An 11,760-nucleotide genomic window follows, 5' to 3' on the forward strand; every position below is an offset into this window, starting at 1 on the left:
ATACACTAGTAATCAACTTGAGATTTTAGATACGGATATAGAATACTTCCATTTTTTCTTTAGAGTAATTTGCTGAGTCCAGAAGTCTTGATTTCCAACCATTCGTTATTTTCTTGTTGTCTTTGTTGAGATTTAGTCTACTTTTGCTTTCATTAAGTTGGATCTATGGATTCTCCATATTAATCTTTATTGTCTTGTTTTATTTGCATGAACACTTTGGAGCAAACATGGAGTCTTAATGCAAGACTCTTCCCGAGCGTGGACCCGGAGTCACTTTCTTTGGACTATTATCTTCTCTTGTCTTAACTACGTAAAAGCCAAAAATAGTGGAAGTAGTTCCCTACCCCCCTACTCTTTCGTGATGCTTGGGAGAATTAGTATGGGTTATATGCTTTAATGTTATGTCACTCTTTGCCACTTGACACCTAGGATTCATGTCTAATTAATGAAGTAGTTTGAATCGGTAATGGAATTCTATAAACCTTCTTAATCGATAAACCAAGCTTTAGTCCACAAAAAAGAGTTTTACCTGTTTCATAAGTCAAAATTTAAGTTCAAATGACTTCTCAGAAAAACATCAAATCACATTTTTTCAAATTTGCCCAGAAGTCAATTTACTACTTTTATCAATTTCATTAAATCAAGTCACCATTTTTCCCATATGTTGCTCAATATTTTATTTTTAACAGTATGAAGCTTTCTACAAATTAGCTACATTTTATTTTCTTCGGAGGGCACAAATTATGTTCTTATACTTATATAATTTAAACTAATAGATGTTCTACTTTTTACTTTAGTGCTTTACGCATGCATGCATATTTTGTAAGATTTCAATAAATATACTTTAGTACAATATTTTCAAAATATTCATTTTTAGCCATATATTAATTAACCTAAGTTTGGTCGGATAACCGTAGTTAACGGATTCTAAAGGATGCCTAACCCCTTCCCTTTAGGATAATATAGAACCCTTACCTAGAATCACACTGATTAAGCAGACTATTAACGGAGATTTAGTTAGCTTTACCTTAGTTAATAAATTAGGTGGCGACTCCTTAAAATAAGCAAGATAGGAATCTCCAATATGTTGTACTCCTACTTTAACCCGTTAAAAATGGGGTATAACAGTAGGCCACCCGCGTTGACCACGTGACGCTCAAAGGGTGCTTGGGCATTGGCCACGGGACACGCAAAGGGTGCGTGCGCATTGGCCATGGTTGTGGGCCCTAAGCGGGTTAACTTGCTTTCTGACCAAAGTCTGAGTGATGCCTTGCGTTGGGCGTGTGATGCGAGCCCAACGCGTGTGGGATGAATTTTTGGATTTTCGCGTTTAACTTATATTTAAGCTTGGGGTTCATTCTCCAACACCCCTATTCATGAAAAATCATCCTAAGGCAAGAAATACCAAGTCCCAAGCCTGAAGAACCCTCCACGGTAAGATCTATGATGATTTCAAGTCTTTAATTCCTTTCTAACTTGAGTAAACCTTTCTAGTCGATAGATTTATGATTGGAACATCATTGTTGAGCGAAGAAACCCTAGAACTCGAACTCAAGAGGATTGAACTTCAAAAAGATAATTCTTCTACTCTCTAATCATTTATTGTTATGAATTGATGAGTTCTTGGGAGAATAGTAAATGAGTTTGATAAAGAGAATCATATGAACTATGCTAGGATTTTGGATTTGATTTGCGATTGTCGTAATGATATGGGCGATGAATAAATGGTGTTAGTTATATCTCTTTGGGATTGTAGAATCACCTAGAAGTAGTATACAGTGAATTGGGTGAAGAAAACACCATTAATAAGGGATATGAAGCTTTACGCCCATAAGGTGTTTGATAAAATGCCTAAGTGACTAAATCATGAGCATTAGTGTTAATATTGGTTCTTCTTGATATATATATTTCCATCGATTATCATTGAAAGAGGTGACGAACATTGTGATATGCTTGGAAGGACAGAGTCAAGGTATGTGAGGCTAACTCTCTTCGTTGGGAATGTTTATGATTCGCCCTACATCTCATTATTTATGACTATTATGAATTTGCCTATGAAAGTAGTTATGCCTTAGTTCCATGACTCGTTGTAGAACTTCTATTCTCTAGAAGACATAGTTTCCTAATTCGTTCATAATTATCATTCCGAACACCATGAACTCATTTCGTAATCAGTATAGACTCATGTTCAATATCCTAGGAGCCTCAGTTATGACAAATCAGTTTATTATGAATACTTGTCTCAGTCTAGTTCTATTCAGTATTCCAGTATCATGGAACTCAGTATGATTCAGTATTTCATCATCATGTATTAAAGTATGATTCTCAGTTCCTGATTTTAAATCCCTAAATGTTGAACACCTGTATTTGGGCCTGAGGCCGTAGTTTTTGCTTTATGCATCTTGGGCGTGACGCCATAGTTATGTACGTATACTTGGGCCCAAGGTTGTAGTTTGTGCACTTATATGTTGGGCCTGAGGCCGTAGCTTATTTACTCAGATAAACTTATGATTTCTCAATCAGAACAGGGAGATCTTATGTTCAGTTTCAGTTTGAGTTTCAGCATTCATTACCTAGTTATTCTTTCAGTTGTTTTACATACCAGTGCAATTCAAAATATACTGACGTACCTTCTTGCCTGGGGCCTGCAACTCACGATGCAGTTAACAATTTACAGGTTGACGACTCAGAGCGCTAGGATTCTCGTACTAGCTATTTGGTGAGCCCTAGTTTTTCGGGGCGCTATCATAGTTTTACAGTCTTTTCAGTATTTCTAGTCAGTCAGGTATATCGGGGCCTTGTCTCGGTAAACAGTCAGGCTTTATTATTCTTAGAGCTTCATAGACTGTAGTTGCAGTCAGTCAAATGTTTAGCAGGCTTTTTGTATTAGCCTTATTGGCTACTTATTAATACTTTCAGACTTATCTCAGTATTTTCGCATTTATGGTTATTCAGTTAGACTTTTAGTAGATCAGCATGTGCAAGTTATATTCCGCAATCTGCAGTGTATACCACATGTTGATTCAGCCAACCAGTTGGATGCTCTGTCACATGCAGTCAGACACCGAGTGTCGTGTTACGCCCAGGCTAGGGTTCGGGGGCGTGACAGTTATATATCAATATGATTGCTAGCTTGTGTTATATAATGTAATTGACGAATAACTAGCAACCACACAAAGAAGAGTTATTATGTCATTTTTTAAACAATTTAAAAATATTAGTTGTATTACATCATTCTTTCCAGGAGACATATTCGAAGCAATTGGTAGGACATGGGAATTGGGTGAATATTTCGAATACTTGAATAATCAAAACAACGGATACAATCAACGTTACAACAATACAATGACAGATGAGTGGAATTGACGTGTTAGGGAGGCTACAACACTGAAACAAAACTTGAGGGCATTTGGCTTAAATGCCCAAAAAGTCCTACTAAATGCCTCGTGGCACTCCACAAGAGTTGAATTTTTCTCTTAATCATTTTCGCGAAGAGAACAACCGAATGAAAATACGTTGCAGTAGGGCTAGATATAGTCGAAATAGTTACGTCGCATCCAAGTGCGACTCAGACTGTGAGATGTCTAATGACGATGATCCCCATGATATTATTAATATTTATTTTAAATAAGGTAGGTGGAGTCATAGTCATGATCCCACACCCTATTGAGTTTGATACCTGTATAAGTAGCCTTTCGCTACTTAGTAAACTACTAAAAATTCAATGTCGAATAGTAAAAATGTAGATTAGTCGGTATTCTTTCCAAAGGATCCGAATAGCAGTGGTGATGACAGCTCAAATCATAGCAGCTATTGCAGTGATTCCTCAACTGATAATAGTGAATTCGTGGGTCCACCTTTTAAGAGAGCTTAATGACGATTTTCGCGAGATGAACTATGCAGATCCACGTGAATATTATTGTGATTTATGTCGCGAATGGGCATATCGATACGCTGAATCACAACGTCTTGTTCGTGACTTGAAAAATCTCAACGCTCCAACCCCAACAAGATTCTCAATGAGCATGCCTTAAACTGATCAAGATTCTTGCGAGGTTGCGATAAAGCTGATTAGGAAAGAGAACAACCGAATGCTAGCACGACATTGTAGATTTTACATGCTCAAGTTGGCTGAAGAACAAGCATCATCAACCGGTAGGGAACTAACATCTACAGAAAGAAGATTTGTCTTAAAAACCCCAGATATTTATCTGAGGACGATATTGACAACTTCAATTATGATGATTAAGAATATTGTGATTTTATTTATTTTTTTAATTTATGATGATGTCATTATTTAGAAGAATATTAGTAAGTTTAGTTTTACATTTATTATTATATTTTATTATTTACTTACTTAAGCGTGTTAGAGTTGACAAACATTATATACATAAAATTACATACAAAGTGCAACAATTCAATTTTTTATAGAAAACACAAATAAATTACTACATAAAAAGTGATGATTACATAATACATTAGAAAAACCATCGAAAATACATAATACATAAAAAGTGAAATAAAAATAAAAACAAACTACATAGGAAATAATAAATCCAGCCGACAATGCAACATTTCAAACTTACAAACAACAACAAGAGACTGCAAATCATCCTCCAAAATTTCACTTTCACTTTCTCTTTCAAAGCATTTGTCTCGCGTTGAGAATCTCTAAGATTATCCTTGAAAAAAAACTTTTTTTCTTCCAATTATTTTAGTAGCATCTCCAGAAGTTCAATTTTTTCTAGAGCTCTCCTAAATAGACACGGCAAATCAAACTTTACAGTATCTACATTGCTTCGCGAAGTCACGGTATCTCCATCATCCGGTGCCTTTTTAAACGTTGGGGCCACCGTTTTATTCAGGGGAACTTGATCTTTCCACCGAAAATTTGAGCACCCACCATTTGCCTAATAGAATAACAAATAAAAAATAAGTTTTGTAAAGTAGAAAATGTAGACAATGTGATAAAAACTCTATAAAAGGTTGCAAAATAAACTTACTTCGGGCACTTTACAACGTCAAAAATGACGGCCCATATTTTCTTGGGTCCTTGATATTTTGAGCCAGCAATATATACCGCAATAACATATGTGGAGTTCTCCATGAAACGATGATTCGGAGTTTTGAGACATGACTTATGGTGGGGTAAAGTATGGCAAAAGAGTAAAAAATGGAGGAGAATGGATAAGTGTTAGAAAATGGAGGTTCTGTCCTAGTTTTATTGACTTGTATAATGCAGGAAATTCCTGCGTTATAGATGTTAGTATAAGCTGTAAATTACGGCGCTAAAGGACTTAACTGAGCCGTTACAGTACTTTGGTACCACTTTTTTTTTTATGGGGTATTTTGGTTCATTTCTTTTTTTTTTCTTTTTTGGGCGAGGGGGGGGGGGGGGGTTCATTTAGGTTCCGGACTCGTGAAATTACCACTATTTGGCACCGGCTATTTCTGTTGTTATAACAGTTGACTTTAGTCTTTTTGTTTCCTTTTTCTTCAAATATCTAATTACATTAATTGTATCTTTTGAATACCTTGCTTATAAGAAATGGAGTGATCCCTTTGTCCCAATTTATATGGCAAATTTCGAGAGTCAAACTCTTCAATTTTGACTGTGAATCTAAACATGAAATATTTAAATTTTTTCAAATTAAATTTATTTGGAAACTATGTAAAAAGTACTATAAGTCACTATAATTAACAATTTAAAATATTTATAAGGCATATGAAAAAATCATGGTCGAAAAAAAAGTTGTATAACTCTCAAAATCTGAAAGATACCACTTGGGACGGATGGAGCAGTACGTTTTTCTGCTTTACTTCTTTGAAATGTGTAATTTTCTTCCAACTTAGACAAGACTTCAAATAAAATAGGACTTCATTATAATGACATTATTTTTTGACAGAAGAAATTATGTGCCAGGCGAATGACTCGTAATTGACGAGGCTATATAATTTTAGGGTTAAAAACATGTTTTCATTTAGAAAATCATATATGTGGGCGTATTAATTAGAGGAGTTGATAAAAGTATGCAACATCTACAAGCTAGGTAGAAAAATGCCCAAAAAAAGTAGGATAAACATCATACTCTATATATAGAGTAGGTACCAAGTATGCAATTGTGCCTTAGGAAAGATCAAGTCAGTGTCAACAGAAAAGATAAAAGGTACATGGTTTGGAACAAGTCTCTCCTAAAGATTTTGATGGTCAAAAACATAATATAGACTAGACTGAAGCTGTAGAATATGATACCTGATTAACTAAATCTAGATATTTGAGTTGAATTTGATGAAGAATAGAGAAACAATAATAGCTACATAGCTCCGTCACTTTCATCAAATGCAAATATTGTTGCTCTGGAGTCAACTAAAAAGAGAAAAGTTCAAGTCTTGAAACATAGTGCAAATGTTTAGGTAAGAGAAAACTAAGTTGAACTAACATGACTGTAGCCATTTACATAAGTAACCTCAACTTATAGGCAAATAGTTCAAGATAACGAAACCACACACACAAAAATGACGACAACAAAGGCTGTGTTTGGTGCAAAGTTTGAGGAAAATAAATGGTGCTTTTACTTATTTTTTGATGTTGGATAAGTACGCAGAAAATATTAGCTCAAGAACATTTGCATATTATCTAAGCAAACACTATAAGGGTAGGGCTGGGGGCTAGGGGGCAAAGGGTGTGGGTTGGGAGGGGGAGTTTTGGGGGGGGGGGGGAGAGGAGGTTGTGTTGGCGGGCAGAAAGACGACACTTAACGTGGAATATTATCTATGGACTTGTTTTCCTTATACCAGAAAAAATATTTTTTGATTTTTAAGAACCTGTTTTTTAAAGAAAATATTTTCCAAAGACTAAACAAATATGAAAAATTAAAAACTTCATGCCAAACAGACCCAAATGAACAAAAGAGATTCCTTTAACTTTTGTATATTATTATTGTTGATGTATGTTTGACCGACAAAGGTTGATTAATTTGTGTTGATCAATTATCACTTATATGTCAAATAAAATGAAGGGAAGCATTCTCCAATATACTTGGCATAAACACGGTTTTCAAAAGATCAAAAAGAAAGATTGGTGCAACTTTCTATAAGAAGTGTGGTATATTCATGTCCACGTGCATTTACCAGACACATTTATTAGATACCAGCATCAACGATCAATCATTTCCTGTTTTAAAGAGAGATACTTTGATTTATGAATTGATCACTTAATTTGAAGGGGTACTGCTTGAGATCAATTTTTCAGTTTTGTTTCTATTGGCAAAAACTTTGAAAACTTAGGTGATTGTTTAGAAACAAGAAAACCTAGCCTTTCAAATAGTCTTTTAATCAAATTAATGTTCCTTGGAGCAAACACCAAAAAGGTTCTATCAGAGTGGTTGACAAAAAAAATTATTTTGTATCTCATTGATACTAGTTATATGAGTCTTTTTTTAATCTCACAAGTTGATGGACCAAAAGTTCAAAACCTTACACTTTTGGGTCCACAAAACTTTGGTATTTCCGTTTGTGAAATAAAAAAAAAAGTCTCACGCAAGTTAGTATCAGTTATATTTAAGACTTTATTTCAAAGTTTTATAACCATACAAATATTATGTAATGTTTAATGCCTGAAATTTCAAATATCTCTCTTTTAATGTTATATCTAATTAAATAGATTCACATAAATTGAAAAGACGGCGGGAGATTTATATAACTTAAAAATCTTCCCAAATTCTTTTTGTTGTGCCCCGAATATGGAGGATTGTGCCACTATTTTACCCAATTAGACCTTTTGCCAATAAACAAACATGTGATTGGTGTAGTACAACCAAACCCTTCTAAAGTTGTAATAATGATTTACCTGTAAGTGGCTAGCAACATTTTCTCTAGTCAACCATGGGACACCCATCAAGTCAAGGATCTTCTTGGGACCAACTTCTGCAAAACCTTAAAAAAAAAAAAAAAAAAAAAAACATTATCACAATATCCCAAGAAAATAATTACTAGAAATATGTAGAGAAAAACTTTATGAATGGAACTAAAATTTTGGTTTTCATCATTTGGTGCAACTTACTTGAGAGTAAACAGAAATTTCAATGAACTTACTGTCACATCCAATCTGGTTTACAGCCTTGACAAATTTCTGATGAAGATCTACAGTCCAAACTACTCTGGCTTTCTTCATGGAAGGAGAATCAACACATCTTGAATCAGACGTTTCTTTGTCATCATGCTTATTCTCAAAATCCTTTCTCTTCTTTCCTGAAAGGATTTCAGATCCATTAAGCATCCACACTTCATCATGTTGGTCCAGTTCATGATTTCTAGTGTCCCTTGCTTCCTGCATCTTTTTTCTTAGTACATGCTGTCATATGTTCCTAAGTTCTTTCATCCGTATAGGCTTTAAGAGATAATCACAAGCACCGTGTTGAACACCCTTCATCACCCTGTTCGTTTCACCATCAGCAGACATCACTGAAAAGGTATATGAAAAATCAGTGCAATTGTGGATAAAAGTGAACTAGAAAATATGAGGTCTTAAATGAAGGAGAACTGACTTATGACAGGAAGATTAATCTCAAGTTCAACATGCTTCAAAAATTTAAATGCACCCAGGTCAGGCATGTTAACATCAATGATCACAATGTCGAATCCATCCTTTCTTTCTCGGAGCAAATACAAAGCCTCTCGTGCTAGACCACATGTCATCACTGAAACAAACCAGTAATAAGGTCTTCAAAAACCAAAAGATAGCAACTGTAAATTAGAGATAAATGGATTTCCTATAAGCTATGAAGAAGTCTTTGATGTCTGTGTTTTACTAATGCATAAAACGCTATAATTCAAGCACCCAGTCTAGAAATTTCTCAGTGGCGCATGGGAATTTATGAGCAATTAACTCATTAGCAACAATATGCTCTCTGCCGCAGCACCAAAGTAATACAATTGGAGAGACAACACGCGTATTGTTATCTTACAGTACAAGTTATTAGTTTAAAACTGCATCAACATCAAAACCAGAAGCACGACACACAACTAGTTATAAATGACCTAACTCCTGAGTTAGAAAATAAAATTTTGCACTAAACAAGTATGAGAATTTGTAAAGTTCTGATTCAAAGATAATCAGAAATCACCAATTGATATTAGTGGCAAAAATGTGATGAAGTAGCCATTGATAAAGGAGTTCGCGTGCTATAATAAATAGCACTAACTTCATCAAATAACTCCAGACCAATTAAATTATCAAACCACAAGCAGCTTACTCATTTTTTACTCAAGCATGACCTCCACATAGACGAATTAGAAGAAGTTCAGAACTCGAAGGGATACATTTACATCCCCAAAGAGGTGAAACAATTCCATGGAGCTATGAAACAAAATCTAATATTCAACAGTCTGCCTAAAAATAACATCAAAAAGGTTTCTTTAGACAAAGATGATTACTTGTAATAGATTTGGAGGTGAAATAGAATGTCAATAATTGACTGTCAGTCTGAAAATCCTAAGAATTAATTTCTTAATCTTCTTTTCCCCCATTCTCTTTGATGCATCCATGAGCTTTCCCCAAGGTAAAAAATGTTCATTTGAAGTAGTAATTAAACTTTGCGAAACAAAAAATCTAAACCAGCATAGAACCAAAAGTGAACTTCAAACATACAAGGCATATTTTACTTTTTGATCCACTCTTCCATTCTAATGATTCAATGGAAAATATTCTAACAATCAACATATGAGTACTGTAATAACTTAACTTATCTTTGGAACCTCATACAGGAGTACATGATTCTAGGACTTTCTAGCCCTGAACACTAGACATCTTTTCACATGCACATAGAAGGGCATCAAAATTCTGGAAATGAAAAAAAAAAAATAACAGAAAAAAAAAGAAGGTAACCAACTGTGAAATATAGCCTTAAAATCAAGATAAGGAAATGGACTATTTGAAATCCAAGATCATCCAACAAAACTAAAACAAATATGTAAAATGGGTGTCTTCTTGAAGTAGTAAAAACAGAATTCAGGCTGGAAAATCCAAAATCATACAACAAAGTAAAAAAAAAAAAAAATGATATATAGGGTGTCTTTTTCAAGTGGTAAAAACATAATTCAAGCTTGAAAACACAAGATGATGCAACAAAATAAAACAACCCAAAAAAAAAAAAGGGTAAAAAGGGTGTCTTTTAACCTTCATAAGAACACTTCTTAAGCATCTTTTCAAGAATCTTCAACCAAGTAGGATCATCATCAACAACAAGAACCCTTAAACCAGCTGGAAAAGCATCAGTTCTTGGAGAAGAAAAACCAGCACTGTTTTTACTGTTCTCCATCATAAAAACAGCCAGATACTGGGAAACTCAGGAGTACAACTTGGTATAATAGTATTAGTTAGTACTAGTAATATATATAACTAGGAATAAACAAAAGTTATAATCTTATCAACTCTGTTTTCTGTTTTGTGTATTTATATGTGATGTGTACGAGAGAGACAGAGTGAGTGAGAGGCACAGCGCTTTTGACCAAAATCATCCCTATTGTTTCATCACAATTTTTATTACATCCTCATACTATCTCACTTAACCAAAAACATCCTTTAAGTTCTTAAAACTTGACCAAAAACATCCCTCAGTTAACTTTTCCATCCATTCTAACGATGCTTTCTTCTCTCATGCACTATTTTTTTTAGTTAAATTCCATAATCTCATTAAAGAAAAGAAACATAATGGACTTCGCAGACGACATTAAATCAGTAACAGACTAACACCGATGCCTTCTTCGCTGGATTAAAGAACAAAAACATGTTAGACTTGTTTCACCTCTTGAAACATTTATTTCGTGATGGCTTCCTAGGACATGTGCGCTGATATTCAAAGCTTTGTATCAATTTAGGTATAAAGACAGTCTTAATTTCCAAGACAGATACGTGCTTTTGTTGTTCCTTACCCAAACACCCAACAGTGAAGTACTTTGAGTTCTAAACTTAGGAAGGCCCACAATTAGAAGTGGTATGTGATTTTTGGTGTAGATTTCTTCTTGGGATTCAAATTAAAGTCTTGATGTTGGATTCATTTTCTGTAAGAGAGTGTTCAATTCCTACAACAAAATGTGCCGATTAGACCGTGCTGGATTATCATTACGTATCGGCTGATTCCCGAGATAGCCGAAGCCGATGACCAGTACTATTCCTGGAAATAACATCTGTTTTCTTGTTAACCTTTTTTTTGTAATAAAAAAATTTCGTCTTTAATTATCGAGAAGTAAATGACGATGTTACAGTTGATATTTCCAGAAATCTCTTTTCCGATGAGGAGTGTAACCAAGAAAACCATTGACTCGACCTAAAACAGAGCAGGAGAGAGAAAATTAATCTCATACAAGATTTTGGGTCGGAATATCCAGAGAAGAAGGCATCGCTGTTACTGATTTACTGCGGTCTGCGAAGTCTATTGTATTTCTTTTCTTTAATGACATTATGGAACTTTAAAAAAAAAAAAAGTGCATGAGAGAAGGAAGCACTGTTAGGAATGGATGGAAAAGTTAACTGAGGGATGTTTTTTGTCAAGTTTTAAGAACTTAAGGGATGTTTTTGATTAAGTTAGATAGCATAAGGATGTAATGAAAGTTGTAATGAAACATTAGGGATGAAATTGGTCAAAAGCTCGAGAGGGACACACTAAAAAAAGTTTTGAGAGATCAAAAAGGAGTTTAAATGGACAGTTTTGTGGGTTTTTGAGGGGATAAAGAACCCGTTTGGATTGACTTATTTTAAGT

At 34.5% G+C, this 11,760-nt stretch overlaps 1 pseudogene; it reads right to left on the bottom strand.

Moving 5' to 3' along the window:
* Window positions 1-4,409: 4,409 nt before the first annotated feature.
* On the bottom strand, window positions 4,410-10,420 carry LOC132641248 (two-component response regulator ARR11-like; annotated as a pseudogene).
* Between the last annotated feature and the right edge of the window lie 1,340 nt (window positions 10,421-11,760).

This window comes from Lycium barbarum, chromosome 5, assembly GCF_019175385.1.
Source record: "Lycium barbarum isolate Lr01 chromosome 5, ASM1917538v2, whole genome shotgun sequence".
In the NCBI taxonomy this organism is placed as follows: domain Eukaryota; kingdom Viridiplantae; phylum Streptophyta; class Magnoliopsida; order Solanales; family Solanaceae; genus Lycium; species Lycium barbarum.